We start from the raw sequence: 25,615 nt of genomic DNA on the forward strand, positions 1-25,615 counted from the left end.
ACTATGAAATGGAGAAAAACAGAAAGGGGAAGAGGAAGAAAAGAAAAGAATGAATAAATAAAAATCAGAAAGGTTAAAGAACTTCAAAGTTCCCAAGGATCCCACCAGTGCAGCTATGAAGTCTCGGGAAGTCACTCTCAGGTGTTGCAGTCCAGCCTGGCTAGAAGGCATAGAGGTATACAACGCCAGGTATTCAGAGAGCAGAAAGAGAAAGAATATATAGAGAGATGAGAAACTGAGCAATGAAGGAAGACAAAAAGGGAAAAAGAGGGAAAAGAAAACAAAACAAATTAAAAAAAAAAAACAAGAAATGTCTCCAAAAAAACAGGAAAAAAAAAAAAAAACAATGAGAATAGAAATGCTCTCAGGGATCCCTTTGCACCTCTATGCAAGCCAAGGTGGAGGTCTCCTTGCCATGCAGCACCGCTTGGCCAGAAAGGGCTCCCAACTCAAGAAAAGGAAGAGAAAACAAACAAACAATCCAAAACAAAGAAACGAACAGAAGCCCCAGGATCCCACCAGCATGGCAGCCTGGACCGGGCAGCAGCTCCATGCTCGAATGGAGCTCCACAGCCCCTCAGGATGAAGCAAAGATGGTGCACAGAGCCAGGTATTTGAGCGAAATGAGGGGGATGTGGTGAGAGGTAAGGAAGAAATCAAAAGAAGTGGAAAAAAGCAACACCAGCAGTGAACAAATGGCACTCAGAAAGCCGGCCCATTCGGGTGTGTGGAATCCAAGCTGCCAGTGTTTCCTGGTCAAGAGACTGTGGCCGTGGGAAGCAGAGGAGGCCGAGTTGGGGTGAAGAAGGTTGGGGGTGGGAAAGCATATATCGCAAATTATCCCTTGTTTTGTCTCCCGCTGGACGCTCCGCGAGGCTGCTTCCTATTACCCCATTTGCTGGTCTCCAATAGGAGTCCAAGATGGCCGATCCGTGCTGGGTTAGCTGGTAGGGGACCTCTGCATAAATCTCTCCTCACTCTCTGTTCTCTGTCAGTTTTCTCACTCCTTTTGGTGCTTGGCTGAGTTCTTTATCTCTTCATTTGATGTTTTAGGGTTTCAGGATTGTTGTATTCTCTGTTCGGCTTAGTTTTTCGGATCTTTGCTGTGGAGGGACTGTGTGGTGCTTCTGCCTGGAGTGCCGTTTTGCTGGAACCCTGAGCTAGTATTTTTAATAATAATGATCTCATCTCTCACATAGCTAAATATGCAGATATAAAATGAACTATGGTTTTCTGAAACAGGCTCCACAAAGCTTTCATCAAGTATAATAAAAAGAAACAACATAAAAACCCAAATCTATAAAGAATGATCAAAATCATCCTTGTATTTTTAGAATGCATTTTATTGCATTTTTTAAGTATTGCAACCTATCTGACTTAGGTACCAAATCAAACTGGCAATTAATTCCTTAAGGATCTGCACTGATAGCAAAATAAACCCAGCTGTTGCATCAGCATTATAACAGTTGTTAAAATTAGGCTTCTGAGTAACACTTCATAATGGGCAGACTAGATTACAGTAGAAGTCTGTAACCATAAAATTGTATTTGTGACCAAATTCTAAATTCTGATATAATCTAAGAGAAAATATAATGGAGAAAATGTAATTAAATCTTATTTTAATATACGTTTATGTTTCTCTAAAATATTTTAAATGAAACTATGGAAAATTTAAGCAAATCAATGTACAGTGAAATCTGTGAGAGCAGGCACTAGAGAGAACTGTCTTGTTTTTCAGGGTCTCACAAGTTTTTTGCCTTTGAAAGTGTGCAGTCTTACCACTTTTCTATCTCTCCTTCTCGTGGAAAATGTTTGAGTTTAGCTTCTTTGGCAGGTTTACACCTTACAGAGGTTCCAGCTTTTGGAGGTTTTACTGAACATTAATGACAGACAGTAATCAAATGACAACAATTTATTAATTAATAACATACTTCTGTTTCAAAATATTGTGCAATTTTTAATCATTAAATTGACTGAATTTTGAAGCATATAATACCTTTGTAATACAATTTAAAGACGTTAAATGAAAAACATGAAAAAGAAAATAAAATCCATTATTGGCACAAGTGTAGATTCTCACAGAATTGTAAAATGTACCCTAACAAATTAGTAACAGGCAATAGAAAGTTTCATCTACTGAGTGATTATATTTTAAAAGTTGTACACTTTATGCCATTAAAAAACCTTAGCAACATTTATATCTAACTTCATACTGAGTTTTGGTACCGGAGTGCACTGCATTTAAATTACATACATGCTTTAGGTATTTGTTTGGTTTGGTTTTGTTTAATTCAGTACTATATAAATTACTATATGATGCCTTTGAAATATGGTGTTGGAAAAGAATACTGAATATAACACCGACTTCCAGAAAATGAACAAATCTGTCTTGGAAGAAGTACAACAAGAATGCTCCTTAGAAGCAAGGATGGCAAGACTTCAACTCACATATTTTGGACATGTTATCAGGAGGAACCAACCCCTGAAGAAGGACATCATGCTTGTTAAAGTAGAAGGGTCAGTGAAAAAGAGCAAGACCCTCAACGGGATGGATTGACACAGTGGCTGCAACTGTGGACTCAACAATTTCAAGGATGGCACAGGACCGGGCAGTGTTTCCAGTTCTGTTGTACATAAGGTCACTATGAGTTGGAACCAACTTGTTGGCACCTAAAAATAAAATATATATCTCGGTGTAAAATTTTTACCCAGTTCTATAGTGGAATCTCTCAAATCAAGACTACTGTTACAAGGTAATTAAGATTTTCAGTAAACATTTTATATGTTTTTATGTCCTAGTTTACAAAATTTTATGTCCCTTATTGATCTCTCTAGAGAAGGTTTCTATACAGGGCCAGACAGTAATATTTTTGGTTTTGTGGGTTATAGATTTTCAGTCACAACTACTCAACTTTGCCATTGTAGAGCAAAAATAGCCATAGACTATAGATAAATGAGTAAGCATGACTGAGCTGCATTTAAAACTTCATTTATGAAAATGGAGCTGGAATTGACTTGACAGCAATGGGTTTGGTTGGGTTTTGAAATTTGTCCAGCTGGCTGTAGTCTGGTAACTCTTGTCCTAGAAGGAAAAAAAGAAAAGAAAAAAAATTCATAATGAGATCATGAATATTAATTCCCTAAAGATTTCTCAAGATGTTGTTGTTGTTGTCGGTTCTGATTCATAGCGACGCTGTGTACAACAGAACAAAACACTGCCCGTCCTACACCATTTTCGCAATCATTGTTATGCTCAAACCCGTTGGTACACCACTGTCTCAAACCGTCTCATTGAGGGTCTTCCTCTTTTTCGCTGACTCTCTATTTTACCTAGCATGCTGTCCTTCTCCAGGGAATGGTCCCTCCTGACAACATGTCCAAAGCATGTGAGACAAAGTCTCTCCCTCCTTGCTTCTAAGGAGAATTCTGACTGTACTTCTTCTGATACAGACTTGTTTGTTCTTCTGGCAGTCCATGTATATTCAATATTCTTAACCAACACCATAATTCAAACGCATCAATTCTTCATTGGTCTTCCTTGTTCGTTGTCCAGCTTTCACATGCACGTGAGACGATTGAAAACACCATGGCTTGGGTCAGGCACACCTTAGTCCTTAAAATGACATCTTTGCTTTTTAACACTTTAAAGAGTTCTTTTGCAGCAGATTTGCCCAATGCAATACGTCATTTCATTTCTTGACTGCTGCTTTCATGAATGCTATATAAAATAATCAAGTTAAAGAAATGAAATCACAAAGCATTTCACAGTTTTTCATGCATTCATACTTAGGAAGCACCACCAAAATAAAAATTACAAACGTATTTTTTTTAGAAGGCCCAATATACCTTCTTTGCATTTCTAACTTATTTGGCCATGCATATAGTACCCAGTGGGCACCAGGTGGCTCTACAAGGCAAGAACAGCTGCAGTGTATCTTGCCCCTTCCTTCTCTGACTGGAATGAATGAAAGCCACTAATGGCATCTTCTTCATAGAGTCCTGATAAGACAGAGAAAAACAGTAAAATCTCATCATAACAGAAATCTCTTAACTTCAAGGATTTTGTCACCACTGCAAAAGAGCTAGTGCTATTATTTATACACTTCTTTTTAAGGAATTGTGTATAAACTTTGGATTCTCCTGTTTCTTGAAGGAAATTGAGTCAATAAGACACACATGCATCTGAAGGGAAATTATTTTGGTACTCCGTTCTCACTAAACAATGTATTTGTTTCTAGTTTCTTAATGACCAGATAAACCTGTCATTTATACTAATTTGTTTAAAAATTTTTTTCACGGAAAAAACATAAGAATTTTGAAAACAAAAATGAGAAAGAAACAATTGGTCTAAAGAAAATCTGACACATCCCAGAAAATGAGCATTGGGAACAGTGACAAGATAGTTACCTATGACATAATTTGTTACCTTTGCAAAAAGGCATTTTCATAAGATAATGTGGAGATAAGTCAGTATATTATGGTGTGAAAAAGAGAGAATTGTTGTAAATTGAGACAAGGCTTATATATTATTTCTTTCATGGGCTTTTATGTTATTTTTCCTTTATTCATAGACAATGAAAGATGAAGGGATTCCTAGAAGGAGTAAGAGATTTAAAAGGAGAATATTTTATTATTATTAGATTAGTTGAAAAAGAAACATGTAAATATGGTTACAGGCTGATTGAAAGGAACCAGTTGAAAATGCATGCAGCGAATGGTTAATTAAGGGAGGATTAAAATTTAGAAGAAACAACTATATAAGAAACATTAGGTTAGAGGTTGTTAGCCATAAGGAGGTTAAGTAATCCATTTTTTTTTTCCTCTCTCTCCCTAAGAATATCTATATAGAAAGAAAAAGAACCTGATTAAAGAGAAAAAATGGTGAAATAAAGAAATGATTGTTTGTTAAAGTGGTATTGAGAAAGCAAGCATACATCATAGTTTGAAACTCCTCAGTGGAGCTATCAACCATGAATAAAAATGATCCAAGTGTCAAGTGGTCTGATCACTTCTTTACATATTGTTACTTAGTGTCACCATCACAGGAGCAGACCTGAGCTCCATAACTCCATAAACCTCCATCTGACCCTATACAGCAAATTTCCACTGCTTCAGAAATGCCATAGGATTTTGCTCTCTCCAGGAATCATAATTTACCCAGTCCATCTCTAATGGAAACTGATGCCCCACACATATTAGAAGCAGAATTATCAAAAAAGAAGAAGCAGTGCTTGTTCAGGCCTGAAAACCAGAAGTGGGAGTAGGGTGTAGAACAGACATTACTTATGATCAGCCTATAATCTAATTAATTTCCTAGACAAACCACCACCTTCCAGATTATTCTTTAGGTCTATAAAGGAAATGTAAGAAAGGAAAGAGAACAAGAAAAAAAAAGTAATAACAGCAAACAAACAAAAAGAAATTCAGCAACAAAGAGGTTTAAAACTGAAACGTAATTGTATTCTATTAGATTAATAAATATGTAATGACAGGGGCCATATTTTATACATCTATGTCCCCTATAGTACTTAATGTTGACTCTTTACACAAAATAAATACTTCATTGGAGAGTGATGAATTGATGAAGTGCAATTATACATACATACATTAATAAATGCAGATGATGATGACAAATCAGCTTGCAATAGACTGTAATAAAAGGAGATATTTGTTATGTAATGACAATATTTGTAAATATATTAGTGATTTTTCTAATATATCAGTAACCTGAAGTCACTAACATGATAATGCCCATAATATCCAAAGAATTTAACATTCTTATTAATTAGCTACTGGTGCTATAACATTTTAAAGAAAGAAGCATAATTAAATTACATGATAAGCTATTTTAGAGGATTTAAAAAATAAATACAAACTCTATGAGTAGCTTATCAGAGTAGATAAGTGCCTTCTCAGAATTAAATCAGATTCATTTGCATTTAACAATTTAAGCTTGTGTTTTCAAACAAAACAATTTTTAGTTGCAAATCGCAGTTTAACAAAAAGAGCAGTCACAACTATTATTCTATATCCTCAGCATCTGGGGCAGTGACAGTCACATCATAAGTGGTACTCAACAAATTCTGTTGGAAAAATGAATGAAGAAAGAAATATATGAATCAGTCAATCAATTGATTTTTCAACAATGAAAATCATTATCTACTATGCATTTGAAATTTGTCAGATTGCTCTAGATAAAGCGTCACTTAATTATAAATTCTCATATGATTCTATGATATAATTATCTTTCAAAAGGAAATGAAGTCACAAATGATTATGGAATTTTGTTTAAAGTAGCATAAAGTGGAGCTGGTATTCAAACCTTGTCCATTCTTCCTAAAATTCTTAGTTCTAAATTGCTAACTTATCCCACCTTCCACTTTTTCAGAGTCTTCCTTCCCATTTATTATTCATTTCTTTTTCTAAAAAATAATTCTAAGAGATAGAATTTTCCATTGTTGGCCTTATGTAACCGTTTCTAATCATGGTATTTATTTTCGTCATTTCTCATAGAGGAGTCAGATCAGCTCACCTTAGGTTGCTCATTGCCACGCAAGAGAGCAAGGTTGGACAAGTCAAATAAGTTTTCTAAGACTGATTTTTCCAGCGGTAAATTTGTGATGTAGTTGTCCAGCTCATGTTGTGGTTCTCCTAGATGAATAACAAGTAAAAGTTCTATTTACCAACATGAAAAAAAGCCCTGAAGGGCTATTTTTTTTTTAATTCACATATTCATGTAAGAATTTTTACTGCTCATGATTTAAGCTCAAACTCAAATATAATGATTAAGTCATAATAATTATTAGTTTCTGTATGTCTATATCAAATATTAATGTATATGTTTATGCACACAACACACAAAACACATATACACCTGTATGTATGTCTATATAATTTTTCCTCAATTTATAGATTTTAACTTCTAGTTTTGTAACTACACTTGTTCACTCTATGATTCCTTTTCTTTTTCTCTGTTCCTTTTTTTCCTGGAATATTGTTTGATTTGCCAAGCTTACAAATTCTCACTATGCCATCTTTTAAAATCTCTAGCATGTTTATCCATGATTCTTCTTATTCTTGCTGGTTAGAAAATGCGCTAATGCCATCTTTTCAATGACCTGATGAGTACAAACATCCTGATAAGTCTTGTCAGTATCTGGCATCCCTGTCATGACTGATAAGAAATGAATTATAGCCTACATCAGTACGAGGGCAAAGCTCCATTACCAAAGAAAATGCATTCTGATGTGTATATTGGATTTCTGAGTAACAGAACTAAAGTACATCAGCAAGAAGTTTTAGAGAAACAACATATTTAGATTGGTCCTTGAGAAAAGTGTTCCATCATCTGATAAAAGACTTAATAAGTCATACGAAGATAAACATTCAAAAAACAACAACTTTTTTTATTAATTTGTAATGAAACCATATGAGGTTATGTTGAAGTGTAGTAGAAAGTGCTAGGCAAGCCAACTGTTTACAAATCTTTTTGGTAAACTTGAACTCTTCAGTAACTTGTCATGGTAATTAAACAGGAAAAACCAAACGCAACACCTAAAAGTATGCCTGGACCTCTTATCTTTGATCTGTGGACATATACTTTTGCCCCAGGATCCAGTGAAGTCCTGTCTGACTGAATTATGGAGAAGTAATTCTCATTAGGAAGCTCATTCTGTATTTGGTGCCCCAACAACAGAGTTTCTTTGGACTACGTCTCTTTATCATTGCACAATTTTTCAGTAACTTACTTTACCATCTGTGAAGGTTAAGATTGTATGTCAGCTTGGCTAGGCCATGATTCTCAGTGTTTTAGCAGTTGTATAATGTTGTGATCACTTCCTTGTTGAAATTTGATATGTAATCACCCCCATGATGGAATCTGCTGAGTGGTACTGGCGGGGGTGGATCCTGTGGCAGCTCACAGCCCTCTCAGCTTCATCTCTCCGCCTTCCGCGGGTTACTTTCTGCTTGCTCGCCTTGCCAAAGTGTTTCCCTTGTTCCAGATTCAGCAGCTGCCTCTTGTTGTCTCACCTCTGGTTCTTGGGACTTGAGCTAGCAGCTTACCTGTCAATCTTGGACTTTGTTGATCTTCATAGCCAGCGAGCAAGAGTGCTGTTCCCTGACCTGCTGACCTTGGGTTTGACAGCTTCTGCGGCTGCGTGAATTGAAAGAGGCCTCTACCCTGATCCATGGACTTGGGACGTTTCAGCCTCTACAATCGTGTGAGCTGTTTTCTTAATTCAAGTCTCTCTATATAGATACTTATATGCTTTACTGGTTTTGCTTCCCTAGAGAACCCAGCCTAAGACATTGGTACCAAGAGTGGGGTACTGTTCTAATGGATACCTAAAACGTGGAAGCAGTTTTGAAACTGTGGATGGATAGAGGAGCGGCAGTGGCAAAGGACCAGCAAGAGCAGAGAACCTGCAGCAGCATAGAAGCGGCAGCGGCAGAGAACCAACACCAGCAGAACCAGGAGACCGGCTCGAGACAGCACTGGAGCTGACCCACAAAGCAAGAGACCTGAGTGGCTGTGCACAAGAGGCTTCCTGGCAGAGTAGGGTGCCTCCAGGCACTTACCAGTGTAGCTAAAGAGCTTTGGAACACTTGCCCCAGCAGTGCAGATGCGGGTATGAGGCCCAAAGGCTGAGAGGCCACAGGAAACAGAAGCAGAATCTGAAGAGACAAGGAACAAAAGAAGCCAAGCTGTCTCAGTCTCAAAAGTTGTGACCATGACCTCAGGGGTTTCAAAGGGTGGAGCCATGGCCTCTGGTGTTTCTAAGGGTAGAGTTGCCACTCATATGGACTGGGAGAATGGTGCACCTACAGCCAAGGGAGCAGAGTTGCTGTCCCAGTGGGCCTGGAAGGCGGAGCTGAAGCCCAGGGCTGAGGGGCCTCCACTTAGAATCTGGAGACTGTGGCCAATACCTAGATTCTGGAGGGCAGGGCCATTGTGTAAGTTGTCTCAGAGAACAGAGGTTTATTTTCAAAGCCTTGAGGGCTAATGTAATGTGTTCTGCTGACTCATTTGGTGCCTGTTATCCCTTCTTCTCCAATTTCTCCCATTTGTGATGGAAATGTCTAGCTTGTGCCTGTTCTGCCATTGTACCTTTGGAAACAAATAACTTGTATTCTAGATTTCACAGATGAAGAGGAATTTTTGGATTTTGGACTTGGAGTTAAGACTTTTGCTGTGATATGATGCGGCAAATATGTTTTCCATACTGCAAGGATGTGATTTTTGGGGGGTCAAAGGGTATAACGTCATGGATTGCATTATGTCCCCCCCAAAATTTGTGTATCAATTTGGCTGGGCCATGGTTCCCGGTATTGTGTGATTTTTCCTATATGTTGTAAATCCTGCCTCTGTGATGTTAACTGAGGGAGGATGGGTGGCAGTTGTGTTAGTAAGGAAAGACTCAGTCTACAAGATGGGATTGTGCCCTGAGGCAATCTTTTGAGATATAAAAGACAGAAGTGAGCAGAAAGACAGGGGGACCTCATACCACCAAGAAAGCAGTGCCAGGAGTAGAGCGTGTCCTTTGGACTCGGGGTCCCTGCTTGGAGAAGCTGCTCCTAGTCCAGAGAAACACTGATGAGAAGAAGGCTGACAGAGAGAGAAAACCTTCCCCTGGAGGTGACACCCTGAATTTGGACTTTTAGCCTACTTTACTGTAAAGAAATAATTTCTCTTTGTTAAAGCCATCCACTTTTGGTATTTCTGTTATAGCAGCACTAGATGACTAAGACATCATCAAAGTCTTTTCTGTAATACTTTCAGTAATACAATTATATCCCCACCACCAAGACAACCATTTCATCGTAAAACTCACTGTCTCAATGACTGCCATGAAGGCAGTGAAGTTGACTAAAAAACAAACAAACAAAAATCAGTCTTTATTTATCCCTAGAGTAGACACAACTAGTGTTATGGATTGAATCGCATCCCCAGAAAAAAGATATGTTGAAGTCCTAATTCCTGTACCTGTGAATATGGCCCTTTTGGAAGGGTCTTTGAAGATGTTATCAGATAACATAAGGTCATACTTGAGTAGGGTGGGTCCTAATGTTACACGAAATCCTTAAAAGAGAAGCTACATAGAGACAGGGAGACAGAGGAAGGACACTATGTGATGTTGCAGCTCCAAGCTGAGGAATGCCTGGAGCTACCAGAAGCTAGGAGAGAGGGATGAAACAAATTTTCTCTTAAAGTCTCTGGAGGAATCAACATTGCTGACATCCTGATCTCAAACTCTCAGCCTCCAGAACTATGCAACAATGAATTTCTCGTATTTACAGCCACTGACTTTGTGGTATTTTGTTATGGCAGCCCTAGGAAATCATGTTCCTTGAAATATTGAAGGGAAAATACCTAAAAATTTACAATGGTTTTGTTTTGTCATAGTAATCTTTACCCGTTTTCAGTTTCTGGAAAGGAAATTCTGAATTAAGTCCTGTGTGTTTAATATGTGTGGGTAGTGGGTTGAAACACATCAATAAACTGACTTATCCCAGAAAAAAAAATTGCCCACCCCAACCCAGCATTCAGAGAGGCTGCAGAAGCTTGTAGATGTATTAGCACTGTGGTGAAAAAGTTGAACACAAATGTGGAATTAAATCAAAGTTTGCAAAAACTGCTAGCTGATAAAAAACTTGTGAATTCCCTTGATCCAGAAACCAGATGAGTGGCTGAACTGTTTATGTTTGATTTTGAAATCAGTGGAATCCGTTTAGATAAAGAAAAGCTTAAAAGAGTGGTGGACCTCAATGTTAAAGTCTTGGATTTGAGTAGCTTTTTTCTGATGGAAACTAACATCCCAAACAAGATTGGGAAGCGTCTCCTTCCAGAACACGTTTGCTGCCACCTTATGCTTAATGGTGAGCATGTACTAGATGATGGTCTGCATGCAGAAGCATGGATGACTTGGTGCAAGAAGCTGCTTATAAAAGTTTTCTTTATCCCAATGCTGGTCGATTGAACTGTTTAGAAGAATTATTCAGCAACAGAGACTTTCTGGCAAAGTTAGTGGGGTGTTCCACATTTTCCCACAGGGCACAGAAACTGTAGCCCAAAATCCAGAGACTGTCATGCAAGTCCTTGGGAAACTATTAGATAAACTTTCTGAAAGAACTGTAAAAGATTTTGAGATGCTTTGAAGGATGAAAATGAAACTAAATCCGCAGAATGCTGAATTAATGCCTTGGGATCCCCCCTATTACAGTGGTGTGCTTCGTGCAGAGAGGTGTAATATCGAGCCCAGTTTATATTGCCCATTTTTCCCCCTTGGAGCGTGCATGGAAGGTCTGAATATTTTGTTTAACCAGCTGTTAGGGATTCCATTATATGCAGAGCAGCCTGCAAAAGGAGAAGTGTGGCGTGACGATGTCCAAAAACTGGCTGTGGTTCATGAAGCTGAAGGATTGTTGGGATACATTTACTGTGATTTTTTTCAGCGAGCAGACAAACCACATCAAGCTGGCCATTTTACAATCCGTGTAGGCAGATTAAAGGAGAATAGAGACTATCAGCTCCCGGTCGTAGTGCCTATGCTGGATCTTTCGCAGTCATCAAGGAGCTCACCTTCCTGGGATGATGGAAAATCTTTTCTATGAAATGGGGCATGCCATGCATTCTATGCTGGGACACACTAGTTACCAGTATGTCGCCGGGACCAGAAGCCCACACTGACTTTGCTGAGGTTTCTTCCGTTCTGATGCAGTACTTTGCAAATGATTATCAGGTGGTTAACCAATTTGCCAGGCATTATCAAACTGGGTAGCCACTGCCAAATAATACGGTGTCTCGCCTTTGTGAGTCTAAAAAGCTTGGTACTGCAGCTGATATGCAACTTCAGGTTTTTTATGCCACTCTGGATCAAGTCTACCATGGGAAGCTTCACCAGAGGAGGTCAACCACAGACATTCTTAAGGAAACACAAGAGAAATATTACGGGTTATCCTACATTTCCAACACTGCCTGGCAGCTGCGATTCAGCCACCTTGTGAGTTACGGTGCCAAATGTTATTCTTACCTGATGTCCAGGGCAGTGGCTTCCATGGTTTGGAAAGAATGTTTTCTACAGGATGCTTTTAACAGGGCCATGGGCGAGCGCTATCCCTGGGAGATGCTGGTGCACGGAGGCGGCAAAGAGTCCATGCTCATGGTTCAAGGTATGCTTCAGAAGTGCCCTTCCATCGATGGCTTTGCAAGTGCCCTCGTTTCCGACTTGGATCTGGACTTTGAAACATTCTTCATGGACTCTGAATAGCTAAAGGAACTTTGTGTGTGTGTGTGTGTGTTTAGGTTCTTGTATGTTCTTCACCTCACACAATGAAAGCAGACAGAAAGACTGTCAAATACAGTATGTGTTTGTTAAAGGCTTTAAGGTAACTCTAAGTGCCTTTACCTTGTTGCCATGGCCTCCTGTGGCCTAGGGACAACACAGCAATAAAACAGCAGTGTTAGTATCAGAAAATGTTTGTTTTTACTTGGTATCAACTTTCTGGAAGAGAGCACTCTGAAGAGCAAAAGCAAACAACCTTAAGGGAACTTGCTCACTCATAAATAACCTTGCAGATTACCATCTCACTCTCCACACAGAGGTTCAAACACTTCAGATGCTACTTGAAATTCATAGGTTTGCCAGTTTCTCTCTGTGTGTGCATGCGTTCCTTTTTTTTTTTTTTTTAACCTTGCTTATTTTTAGTGACAGAAGGGTTTCTATGAGGAGAATTAATTTGGTTTGGTCTGACATATATTAGTCAATCCTCGCATTACAAGCAATTTAGATTCTATTGCCAAAGAATAATCCCTTAAGACTACATTTTTTCTTCAAACCCTTGTATCCGTGATTTAGGAGGTTTGTTATTAGTTGGGAGACCTGGTTGCACAGTGGTTAAGCATTCGGCTGCTAACCAAAAGGTTGGCAGCGTGAATCCACCAGCTGCTTCTTGGAAACCCTATGGGGCAGTTCTACTCTGTCCTACAGGGTCCCTACGAGTCAGAGTTGACTTGACGGCAGTGGGTTTGGTTTTTTATCTGATTTTGGTTACTAGATGGCGGGACTTTCTTGTTACAGGATGCTAACTAGATGACTCCATCAGAGTGAAAGTTAGCATCTAAAAAAATGAAAACAGAATTCTATTAAATGTTGGTCAAACTACGATCTATAGAAAGAAAGAAAATAAATGAGATACTTTTTAAAAAGAAAACAAATATATATATATATAAAAAGTGCTAGCTTAACTATTTTTGCAACTTCCTATTAGTATATAAGGAGCCCTGGTGGTGCAGGGGTTAAATAAAGTCCTTGGCTGCCTAACTGAAAAGTTAGTAGTTTGAACCCACCAGCTGCTCCACTGAAGAAAGATCTAGCAGTCTGCTCCCCTAAGGATTACCACCTTGGAAACTCTATGGGGCAGTTCTACTCTGTCCCACGGTGTTGCTATGAGTCAGAATCAACTCGAAGGCAACAGTTTTTGTTTTGCTTTTTATGAGTCTATAATTATTTCAAAACTAAACTTTAAGAAGTTATTTATTAGCTTTGTAAAGTTACTCTTTCGACTATTTCCATTTTGGTAATCTGTCATTTTACTCAATTTAATGTTTAGGTATTTTTTCTTGCTCTCATTCTCATGGAGTCTGAAATTTATTCATAGCAGTCATTAAACTGCTACCATTTCTTTTTGCTAATTTCTGGCTCATTTCAAAAATGGAAATAATGATAGTGATTAATATTTATACAGAGCAGTTACTAGTTACAACACTTCAGTATAAATATACAATCAAATTAATATAGATGTATTAAGTTCATTGTTTCAACAACTTTCTGACCTATATCACTGATGGCAAAACTGAGGCTCAGAGTAAAAATAGGCCGCGTTCAATAGGGTAGAACTGCCCCATAGAGTTTCTAAGGAACGCCTGGTCGATTCGAACGGCCGACCCTTTGGTTAGCAGCTGTGGCACTTAACCACTACGCCACCAGGGTTTCCAAAATTTATATATATGTATTAATCTCATTGTTTCAACTACTTTCTGACCTATTTCATTGTTGGCAAAACTGACGCTCAGAGTAAAAATAGGCTATGTTCAATGTTTCATAGTTAGTTAAACAGAGCATCCAGGATTCAAATTTCTATTTTTTAAATGCACATCCTCTGCTTTTTTCTCTATATCATAACTGAAGGGACTTTAGTGATCATTAAGGCCAAACAGCTCATTATTATGATGAAGAAACTGAGGTTCCAGAGGTCAAGTGGCTTGCCATTAAGAGGCTTGAGGCATTGCTTGAGCATCAACCAATTGCCTGCAAGCCATTAATTGTAATAATTGCTGTACTTGCAGCTTTAGTTTCTATGTACTAGCTTTTCCTTGCTCCCCTGATCTGAAAATAAATATGAATTAGTATGGTGACAGTACAGCTATATTGTTTTCTCTTCTCATGCTAGTGTTCCTCATTCAGTCTCATCTTTCACATAGCTTCAATGCTCTCCATATGGCTGATAACAAACCCTCACAGCATAAAATCTCAGGAGATGTCTGTGTAGGAGAGAAATTCTAGAAACTTGGACCAAAATATAAATGTTAAAAGATAGGTCTAGAAAAGTTAAGAGAGAAACATACTGTGAGCTACAAAAATTGAGGGTTTTGAATTTGGTAGCAATACAATCAGAATTCATCTTTAGACAGATTATTCTAACAGCAGAGTGTAGGAAGAACAAAAATCATTGAAATGGGTAAGAAACACTTTTTACCCGCTCAAAGGGTATCCCAGCTAATTGTCCTAATCAGTACATTAAAATTAGAAAAATTAAGTATTACTCTGTAGACATAAAAATGTTAGTGCAACCTAGTGAAGTGAAAATTTATTTTGAATAGAATTTACAAGGAACAGAGTTGCATGCCTTGCTGGTCCAAATTTAAAAAAAAAAAAATTTAGTTGAATGCTTGAAAGTCATTTACACAAAGAACACTCATTTGAACTTAACTGTGCCCAATGAAACCAAACACAGCAGTGAAAAGTAAAGATTGAATTAATGTCTGCAACTTGAACAAAGAAGTAAGCAGTAACTCAGCAGCATATATTTATTTATTTTCATGTAAATATTCATTTCACAGTGTCTGCTACCCAGTAACTCATTGTCTCACTTTAAGAAGAGATGCATTTTATTGCAGGATACTGTCTCAATTTCTCTGGAACACTGAGTTATTTGCCAATGTTTTACCCTGAATATAAATAAAAGTCATGCTTATGCATATGTTTGGATTGCATAAATGTCAATTAATGTAAGAGACTATTAAAGAGAAATAAAAATAAGGAGTAGAGTTTTGTGCATCTATTAGCACAATAATGCTATGTAATAAACTACCCTAAAATCAGTGAATTAAAAAGTATTTATTTAGCACACAAGATAGTAAATGAATCATTTAGGCTGGACTCAGTGAGGCAGTTGTTCTGATCTTTAACGGGATCTCTCACACATCTGCATTTGGGTGGCTGTTGGCTGCCCATCATCTGGCTATAGCTAAGGGGTCTAGGGTGACTACCGTATTTTTACGCAAACAACATGAGCCTTCTATGTTTGTTTGTTTTTTACATGTTGCTGTAAAAAAAAAAAAAATTAGCGTAGCACACTTATTACCTTGCAGGAGGAGGGCACAGCTGGCAAACAAATGCAGAAGATGTGTTTTATCTGTGTAAAAATATGGTATGCCTCTTCCAGCAGGCTTAGGCGGACCACGTTCTCATGTTGAAACAGGGGAGCATGTGCAAGCAAGTGGAAATATACAAGTCCTCCGAGACCTAGATGCAGAACTGATACACTGTCACTTCCAACATATTTTAGTAACCAATGCACTTTACAAGGTCAGGGCGGATCTATGTGTTTCCTAACTATGTGCCATATTTTTTATGTGTCAGTTTATATGATCTAGTATTTTAAAACATGTACCTTGCTTATGTCCACAAAATATGGAGTTGCAAAGAGTTTTTTTTTTTCTTCTTTCCCTTAAATAAACATATGTATGTGCTTCATGATAGCACCAGATCATGTCCCAATTGATTTCTTATTAATTGTAATTATAATTAATTACTTTTCCATGAATGGTTTGTATGCAAACATAATTGATTGTTTACTGTTAGGTATTAAATGCAACCAGACATGCCAAAATGACACACTTTTGCGTGACATTTTAAACGCAAACACATGAGGTATATTTCAGATAAAGCCATGTGGACTAGAAAAAAATACAGTGTCATACTTTCCCTTTAGACCAGATGTTTTGTTTCAAGTGCATGTTCAATATTAATGCCTATAGTTTATAGAAAATGTATAGATACGCATGTAAACATGTTTTTTAGGTGCTATCAAGTCAATTCAGACTCCTAGCAACACCATGTGACAGAGTGGAACTGCCCCATAGGGTTTTCTAGGCTGTAATATTAACAGGAGTAGATTGCCGGGTCTTTCTCCCACAGAGCCACTGGGTTGATTTAAGCCTCCAACTTTTCAGTTAGCAGCTGAGCGCTTAACCATTGCACCACCAGGGCTAACATATGTATATATTTTGTTTTGAGGGCGTGCAATCTCTGATATCAAAACCCATTTTCATCTATTAAAAAACAGTATCTTTTTGTCAAACTTTACCACCTGGATTTCTTCTTCCAAGATACCTGGTTTGGGAAGGGGAAAGAAGAAATTTTACTAGAACATATATATTGCTATTAACAAAGATTTTTATACGAATACATTCTCACTCATCAGCTATTAACAAGCCAAAGCTTAAGAAAGGTGAACTATTCCCTGTGTATTTTTGTTTTGTGATGCTGTGTAACAGATGGAATTTTATGTCATGCCACATTAGTATACTGTTAAATTTTAATTTCAATTAATATTCTTTACACTTTTCTTTTATGCACATGAGGGATATTTTAGGCATTCATTTCCCTTCTAATTAGCTTTTACTACTGAACTCATTCTGAATCAGGAAGTAATTAGATTTTAAAAACTCACAGCTGAATTTACTTATGCTCTAATAAAAAATTTATTAGTTCTTTGAACAAGATATTCTGAAATTTTTATTTTGACCAACTCAGTTTTAAATTGTATATGTGTGTGCAGCAAAGTTGCCCTAAACAAAATTCAGATCATATTATCTGACAACTGGCCATTGAGAATGTTGCCTTCAGGGCTTTGAACCAGCTCATTTCAGTTTGAACCCCTGCTGAGAATTTGCATTTCTACCAAGTTCCCAGGAGATGCTAATGTTGCTGGTTAGGAACCAATTCTGAGAAACACTACAGTAGTGGTTCTCAAAATTTATTATACATAAGAATCACTGGGGGATCTTGTTAAAATGTAGATTCTGATTCAGCATATCTGGGGTGGAAATGCAAATTCTCAGCAGGAGCTCAAGTTAGAATGAACCGGTTTGAAGCCTTGGACTTGCCCCAGAATTCCTTAGACTCATTTACTGCCATTTCCCATTTGTTTAGAGAACAGCACAACATTCCCTAAAAATTCATAGCTTTGAGCGTTTGCTCTTCAGTGGAGTCTCTTATTTTTCTCTTTAGCAAACTCCTAACCATGCCTCATGACCCAGTTCTAATATTCTTTAGATGTGAAAGTTTGATATCAAAACAAAACCATATTTGAGATTTGATGATGTAAATGTCTTTAAAACAAAAACAAAAACAAAAACAAACCTATTGCCTTCAAGTGGATTCTGACTCATAGTGACCCTATAGGACAGAGTAGAACTGCCCCATAGAGTTTCCAAGGAGCATCTGGTAGATTTGAACTGCTGACCTTTTGGTTAGCAGACATAGCTCTTAACCACTACACCACCAATGTTTCCATAAAGTGAGAGTAAATAGGATTCTAAAATTCATTGAAGGAACTGAAATACAAATAGATTAAATCAAAAGCAAATTAATTAAAAATAAAACTTACGCAACAGTTTAAATGAAGTAAAGTAGCATTGCTTTCAAATAAAGTAATGACTAAACTATCCTAATAAAATTTTCCTATTCAGTGTCTTAGGCTGTTTTTTCCAAAAAGCAGGTTCAGAGACAAAAACCAAAAGAAATGCTAGGAAGAATTTTTTTTTTGTCTTCAAAATTCATTTTTTTGGACCCCACACCTTGAAATTTGAATCCAGTGACCCAAGAATCTGCATTTGAAAAAATGTCCCCAAGTGATTCTAATGATCAGCCACATTTAGGAGCCAGTTCTCAAGGACACAATCTAATGAACAAATAACAAGCATATATGTTGATTAAAAGCTAATTAGGCTGTAAATGGATTTCCAAAGAAGTGCTTCTATACTGTTTGGATTAATTGAACGAATTTCATTATCTTAATATATCCAAACATTATTCCAATTGATGACATATTTCACTTTAATTCTTTAAATATTTGTTGAAAATTTATAATTCTAGGCTTTTAAGATGCAAAAATGATAGAAATATAGCCTCTGGATCTCTTATTCTAGAAGAAGTATATAGAAGGCAGAGACAATGAAAACTATTTAAAATGCTTTCTAATGAGTCAAAGTCATTAATTCAATAATCTATTTAACAGATTAATTACTTCTAAGTGCTGTCTTGGTACTAGGCATCATGTATATAGCAGATTGTAAGGTCACTGGAGATCCCTGGGTGGCACAAATGATTTGAACTCAAGACTACTGTTAAAAATAAAACTCAGTGAAAATTGGAACTTCAGGTTTACTCTGAGCAGTTATTCTGTATGCATATAGCCAGTTGCTGTCGAGTCGATTCTGACTCATAGCAACCTTATAAATTAGAGTAGAACTGCCCCATAGGGTTTCCAAGGAGCAGCTGGAAGATTTGAACTGCTGACCTTTTGATTAGCAGCCGTAGCACTTAACCACTATGCCACCAGGGCTCCTATACGCATATAGACAGAGCATTTTGATTCCAAAAAAGAAAAGGGAAATGGCTCCAGGAAGCTAGAACAATGAAATACAAAAAGAGGAGGAAGAAATATAGAAGATCAATCATTGGCTAATTTTAACATAATTGATTCAATCCCGCCTACTCCCTTTTTTGATATCAAGGGATATCAGTTCAAAAAATGGTCTCTACTCCTACTTCCAGCCATATCTTTTGAAATTCAAATTTAGTAAACCTTGCTTCTAGCAGGAAAGAAAGAATTTGCAACTTTGGGTGAAAGAACAGATGCTGGTAGATTAATTTTTGTCATCAATTTCTTTAAAGTGAAAATTTAGTTTCTTGAGTAACAAAACCCAAAATTAAAAGCAAAATATGTGCTATCCATTTCTCTTTGACAATACTAGCATAAAGCTTGGAAGTTCAAACCCACCAAGTGCTGCCGCTGAAGGAAAGTCTGGTGATGGGCTTCCTTGAAGATTACAAGTAAGAAAACCCTATGGAGCATTACTGTTTTGTAACACATGTGGTCACCATGAGTTGGATTCCACTCAATGGCAATGCATTTAAGGTCCCTACCAGTTGCTGCTTAATCTGATTCCAACTCATAGTGATACTATAGGTGGCTTAGGTGGCAGAAATGGTTTTTGTTCAACTACAAACTGAAAGGTTGTGGCTCGAATTCACCCAGTGACCTGTTAAACAAAGGCTGGTGGCAAACATTCACTTGTCACTTAACATCCATGATACTTTCTGTGAAATAAGAAGTTACATGATTTGGACATTGTGCAAACAGCATATATATACTTAGCAAAGACATAAAGGATAACTTTTATTTCACTTCCAAATCAATACTTCTCCTTTGCCTCTTGCTGCTTCTATCACTGGCACTGGTTTTGCCGCATTTGGGAGCTGTGATGCACGTCACGATAATATTTTAGAAAGAAAATTAAACAAACAGATAACACTACAACACTCAAGAGACATGTGATGCATGAGATTCAATGCTGCTGCCTACAAGTTGAAGCAAACACTGTTATACATAAAACTTTTTATTTGTAAGTAGGGAAAATTCACATTAAAATAACAAAAGAAAGTACAGTACATACATAAGCCAGTCACATAGGCATTTATGATGACTATCAAGACATGTGTTATAGGATATATATGTGCTGTACCATTATATATCTGACAGTGCAATAGCTTTATACACAAGAGATATGAGATACACATGTGTGCAGGAAACCATTGTGTTCACTATGTCTGGTTACATCCACTATGTCCACTACGTCCTGTTGTCTTATCAGTATTTCTGAACTCTATTATAACCTCACGCATCTGTCAGTTTGTTGTACTATGGTGGCTTGCATGTTGCTATAATGCTGGAATCTGTGCCACTGGTATTTCAAATACCAGCAGGATCACCCATAGTGGACAAGTTTCAGCTGAGCTTCCAGATTAAGACAAACTCAGAAGAAGGAGCTGGCAGTCTACTTCTGAATAAAATTAGCCAGTAAAAACCTTATGAATATCAGTAGAACATTGTCTGATATAGCGCTGAAAGATTAGTCCCCCAGGTTGGAGGGCACTCAAAATACCTGCCTTTTCAAAGTAGAGTCCACCTTATGGATGTGGACGAAATCAAACTTTTGGGACCTTATTTGCTTATGTGACATGACTCAAAATGAGAAGAAACAGCTGCAAACATCCATTAATAATAGGAACGTGAAATACACAAAGTATGAATCTAGGAAAATTGGAAGTTGACAAAAATGAATGGAAAGCATAAACATCAATATCCTAGGCATTAGTGAGCTGAAATAGACTGGTATTAGCCATTTTGAATCAGACAATCATATGATCTGCTATGCCAGGAATAACAAAGTGAAGAGGAATAGTGTGGCATTCATCATCAAAAGGACATTTCAAGATCTATCCTAAAGTACAATGCTGTCAGTGATAGAATAATATCCACACACCTACAAGGATGTCTAGTTAATACAAATATTATTCAAATTTACACACCAATCACTAAGGCTGAAAAAGAAGAAATTATAGATTTTTACCAATTTCTGTAGTGTGAAACTGATCAAGCATACAATTAAAATGCACGAGTAATTGCTAGTGATTGGAATGTGAACATTGGAAAGGATGAAGGAACAGTAGCTGAAAAACATGGCTTTGATGGTAGGAAATGTAACTGCTGGAACCGGAATAGGACTGGATCAGGTCCAGGTCCTGCTCAGCACAGCTTGTCTAAACAGAGAAGAAGACACAGCTGTTAAGGCAAGGTGAAAGCGTTTATTCAGTTGGCCAAGTAAAGGAGCTCACCAGGACCTGCATCGCCAAGATGGCTCCCTGAAACTGGGCTGGGGTCAGCTTTTATGGGATTGTTAGAGTTAGCAGAATCAGGAGGTTATACATATTCACGATTCCTTGCTGATTATTCATTGTGAGGCAGGGCTAGGAATCAGCAGGAAGTGACTGATGGAGTCTTTGCTTCTGAAATGGGTTCGGCTATGGCCCAATGACGTAAGTCTGGTGACTTTTTGTTCCTTGACATGAGTCTTTCAGTTACTTGGCATGTATTTTCCAATCTATCTGTGCATGCCTGGTGGTCTGATTCTCCTGGGACTTGCTTGTGACCCTTATCTGCAGAATTTTCTGAAATTAAAACAATGTAAAGAGTAAAGAAATAGTCAATCCTAGTCAAACAGTCCTGATCAGAAACCCCGGGAAGCCCCAGTATAGGCAGCAGTAAAGAAATGGTCAATTGCAGTCAAATAGTTCTAATCTGAAGCCCCAGTACAGCCTGCCCCTATTGTGGGGGCAGGAATGTGGCTAAGCGACCACCTTAAAATGATGCTGAAGATCACAATGACTTCTTCATTGAAATTACCTTTTTCAACAACATAAATGATGAATATACATGTGGATCTCACCAGATGGAATACACAGGAATCAAATCGAGTATATCTGTGGAAAGAGAGGATAGAAAATCTCAATATCATCATTCAGAATAAGGCCAAGGGACAACTGTGGGACAGACCATCAACGGTTCATAAGCAAGTTCAAGTTGAAGCTGAAGAAAATTAGAAAAAGTCGACGAGAGCCAAAGAACAACCCTGAATACATCCCACGTGAATTTAGAGACCATCTCAAGAATAGACTTGATACACTGAACACTAATGACAGAAGACCAGACGAGTTATGGAATGACATCAAAGACATCATACATGAAGAAAGCAAGAGATCATTAAAAAGACAGGAAAGAAAAGAACAAAATGGATGTCAGAAGAGACTCTGAAACATCTTCTTTGATGTAGAATAGCTAAAGAGAAAGGAAGAAAAAATGAAGTAAAAGAACTGAACAGAAGACTTCAAAGGACCTGTCAAGAAGACAAAGTAAAGTATTATAATGGAATGTACAAAGACCTGGAGTTAGAAAACCAAAAGGGAAAAACACACTCAGCATTTCTCAGGCTGAAAACACTGAAGAAAAAATTCAAGCCTCAAGTTGCAATTTTGAAGGAGTCTACGGGGAAAATATTAAATAATGAAGAAAGCATCAAAAGAAGATGGAAGGACTATACACAGTCACTGAACCAAAAAGAATTGGTCATTGTTCAACCATTTCAGGAGGTAGCATATGATCAAGAACCAGTGGTAGTGAAGGAAGAAGTCCAAGCTGCACTGAAGGCATTGGTGAAAAACAAGGCCCCAGGAAGTGACAGAATACCAACTGAGATGTTTCAACAAATGGATGCAGCAATGGAATTGTTCACTTGTCTATGCCAAGAAATTTGGAAGACAGCTACCTGGACAACCAACTGGAAGAGTCCCATATTTGTGCACATTCCAAAGAATGTGCTCCAACAGAATGCAGAAATTATTGAACAATATCATTAATATCACACACATGTAAAATTTTACTGAAGATCATTCAAAAGCGGTTGCAGCAGTACACTCACAGGGAACTGCCAGAAATTCAAGCCAGATGCAGAAGAGGATGTGAAATGAGGGATATCATTGATGATGTCAGATGGATCTTGGCTGAAAGCAGAGAATGCCAGAAAGATGTTTACCTTTATTTTATGCTCATGAGGAAGCTGTACATAGACTAAGAGGCAGTCGTTTGAACAGAACAAGGGTATACTGTGTGGTTTAAAATCAGGAAAAGTGTGTGTCATGGATTGAAATGTGTCCCCCAAAAATATCTGTCAACTTGGCTGGGTCATGATTCCCAGTATTATATAATTGTGTACCATTTTGTCACACAATTCTGATGTGATTTCCTTATGTATTGTAAATTCAGTCACTATGATCTAATAAAATGGATTAGCAACAGTTATACTGATGAGGTATACAGATTGGAAAGTGTCTTAAGCCAATCTCTTTTGAGATATAAAAGAGAGAAGCGAGTAGAGACACATGGGAACTACACACCACCAAGAAAGCAGTGCCAGGTGCAGAGTGCGTCCTTTGGACCTGAGTTTCCCGTGCTGAGATGCTCCCAGACCAAGGGAAGACTGACGCATCACAAGCACCTTCCTCCAGAGCCAACAGAGAGAGAAAGCCTTCTCCCAGAGCTGATGCCCTGAATTTGGACTTGTAGCCTACTAGACTACGAGAGAATAAATTTCTCTTTGTTACAGCCATCCACTTGTGGTATTTCTGTAACAGCAGCACTAGATAACTGAGACAGTGTGTATCAGGTTTGTATTCTTTCATAATACTTATTCAACCTGTATGCTGAGCAAGTAATTCGAGAAGCTGAACTATATGAAGAAGAATTTGGCATTAGGAATAGAGGAAGAGTCATTAACAATCTACAATAAACAGGTGAAACAACCTTACTTGTTGAAAGTGAAGAGGGCTTGAAGCACTTATTTTTTTAAATTTTTTCCCACACAAAAATTTATACATACATTATTAGGTGACTCTAATTGCTCTCCCATACTGTGACAGCACACTCCTCCTTTCCACCCCTGATTCCCCAGGTCCATTCAACCAGCTCCTAACCCTCTCTGCCTTCCCATCGCACCTCCAGAGAGAAGATGCCTGTTTAGTCTCTTGTATCTACTTGAGCTAAGAGGCACACTCCTCACAAGTGTCAGTTTATGTCCCACAGTGCAGTCCAATCCCTGTCTGAAGAGTTGGCCTTGGATATTGTTTTAGTTACGGGCTGATAGAGACTGCAGAGGACATGCTTTTCAGGGTTCTTCCAGTCTCAGTCAGACCATTAAGTCTGGTCTTCTTACTAGAATTTGAGTTCTGCACCTCACCTTTCTCCTGCTCCATCCTGGACTTTCTGTTGTGTTGCCTGTCAGGGCAGTCATTGGTAGTAGCCAGGCACCATCTAGCTCTTCTGGTCTCAGCCTGATGAAGTCTTTGGTTTTATGTGGCCCTTTCTGTCTCTCAGGCTAGTACATTCCTTGTGTCTTTGGTGTTCTTCATTCTCCTTTACTCCAGGTGGTTGAGACTAATTGATGCATCTTAGATGGCCGCTTGCAAGCTTTTAAGACTCCAGACGCTACTCACCAAAGTAGGTTGCAGAACATTTTCTTAATAAGCTTTGTTATACCAATTGACCTAGATGTCCCCTGAAAGCATGGTCCCCAGACCCCTACCCCTACTACTCTGTCCCTCAAAGTGTTTGATTGTATTCTGCAAACTTCTTAGCTTTGGTTTAGTCCAGTTGTGCTGACTTCCTCTGTAGTGTGTGCTGTCTTTCCCTTCACCTAAGATAATTCTTGTCTACTATCTAGTTAGTAAATTATCCTCTTCCTCCCTCCCCCACCCCTTGTAACCATCAAAGAATGTTTTCTTCTGTGTTTAAATCTTTTCTTGAGTTCTTATAATAGTGGTCTTATACAATATTTGTCCTTCTGTGACTGATTAAATTCACTCAACATAATGACCTCCAGCTTCCTCCATGTTATAAGATGCTTCACGGCTTCCTTGTTGTTCTTTATCGTTGTGTAGTATTCCATTGTGTGGATAAATCATAATTTGTTTATCCATTCATCCGTTGATGGGCACCTGGGTTGTTTCCATCATTTTGCTATTGTGAACAGTGCTGCAATAAACATGGGTGTCCATATATCTGTTTGTGTGATGGCTCTTATTTCTGTAGCATATATTCTAAGGAGCAGGGTAGCTGGATTGCATGGTACTTCTATTTCTAGCTTTTTAAGGAAATGCCAAATTGATTTCCAAGGTGGTTGTAGCATTTTACATTCCCACCAACAGTGTATAAATGTTCCAGTCTCTCCAATCCTCTCCAGCATTGATTATTTTGTGTTTTTTGGATTAATGCTAGCCTTGTTGGGGTGAGATGATACCTCATTGTAGTTTTGATCTGTATTTCTCTAATGGCTAATGATCGTAAGCATTTCTTCATGTGTCTGTTAGCCGCCTGCATATCTTCATGGTGAAGTGCCTGTTCATATCCTTTGCCAAGTGTTTTAATTGGGTTATGTGTCTTTTTGTTGTTGAGGTTTTGAAGTATCTTGTAGATTTTAGAAATTAAATGCTGATGGGATTTGTTGTAGCCAAAAATTTTTTCCCAGTCCATAGGTTGTCTTTTTATTCTTTTGGTGAAGTCTTTTGATGGGCATAAGTGTTTAATTTTTAGGAGCTCCCATTTATCTAGTCTCTCTTCTGATGCTTGTGCATTGTTACTTATGGTTTGTATT

General features: G+C 37.9%; 1 pseudogene; it reads left to right on the forward strand.

The window, feature by feature from the left end:
- LOC101360584 (mitochondrial intermediate peptidase pseudogene) overlaps nucleotides 1–12,269 on the forward strand; it is a 60,418-nt pseudogene extending 48,149 nt beyond the window's left edge.
- Nucleotides 12,270–25,615: the final 13,346 nt, after the last annotated feature.

Source organism: Trichechus manatus, unplaced genomic scaffold, assembly GCF_000243295.1.
Source record: "Trichechus manatus latirostris isolate Lorelei unplaced genomic scaffold, TriManLat1.0 scaffold00056, whole genome shotgun sequence".
NCBI lineage: Eukaryota > Metazoa > Chordata > Mammalia > Sirenia > Trichechidae > Trichechus > Trichechus manatus.